Source organism: Pantherophis guttatus, chromosome 4 (genome assembly GCF_059756535.1).
Source record: "Pantherophis guttatus breed Tessera chromosome 4, ASM5975653v1, whole genome shotgun sequence".
Taxonomy (NCBI): domain Eukaryota; kingdom Metazoa; phylum Chordata; class Lepidosauria; order Squamata; family Colubridae; genus Pantherophis; species Pantherophis guttatus.
The window spans coordinates 45,452,939-45,453,735 of record NC_142066.1 but is presented as its reverse complement, the minus strand read 5'-3'; the positions used below and the strand labels follow the sequence as shown (position 1 = coordinate 45,453,735).

Genomic DNA, 797 nt, shown 5'->3' with positions numbered 1-797 from the left:
GCAGCTTCCATCTCCCTCCTCGCTTTTCTTCCAGTCACCGCTCTCTACCAGATTAGCTTCAAGCCGGCATGTGCTCCGGGGTATTATGAGAGTTTGTGGTCTCAACACTGATGCAGCTGAACAGCCAAGGTCGCAGGTCTGCGCGCGAGAAAGTTAGCTTCTGTTTGTCCGGCTGCTATGGCAACCACGTCCGCGTTTTGCTGCCTGTTCCCGCAGATGCTTTTTGTTACTTGGTAGATTGCACCTAAAAATACAATGTCGGTAATCAAAAATACAACTGCTAGAAAGGACTCAGAAAGCTTCCCGTTTCACCTCTAAATTAACAGGTCCCATGGTGTAATGGTTAGCACTCTGGACTTTGAATCCAGCGATCCGAGTTCAAGTCTCGGTGGGACCTCGCGTGGCATTTTTGTTAGGAGTTCAAACTTTGAGAGACTCTTTGGAAAAACCTGTCAATTGCAAAAATGTGTCCCCTCCCTCCCCCCGTAGAACAGCAGCGAAGAGAGCGCGTTTTGTGCCCGCGACCAACCTAAGTGGCTATTGCGCATGAATACTTCATTCGCCTAGTGGTGGAATGGGCGGGGGTGCGGTCTAAATCGGAGACCTGCCGAAAGACTTTTCTGATTCTCATTGGTCAGCGCGCAGCTGCGTTCAACTATTGGCTAAAATGGGAAATGCAATTTGAGTTTCAACAGTGAAGGAAAAAAAAACATCCTGTTTTAGTCTGCAGTTCCTGCTTTTACATATTTTGGACACGTGCATCTCTGTCTACAATTTTTATTTTTTCCCCTCCTATC

At 47.6% G+C, this 797-nt stretch overlaps 1 non-coding gene across 1 annotated transcript; it reads left to right on the top strand.

Annotated features, from left to right (window-relative positions):
* The first annotated feature begins 325 nt into the window (after window positions 1–325).
* TRNAQ-UUG (transfer RNA glutamine (anticodon UUG)) lies at window positions 326–397 on the top strand. Its single transcript has one exon. It is a non-coding gene; the product is annotated as a tRNA-Gln (tRNA).
* The last annotated feature ends 400 nt before the right edge of the window (window positions 398–797 follow it).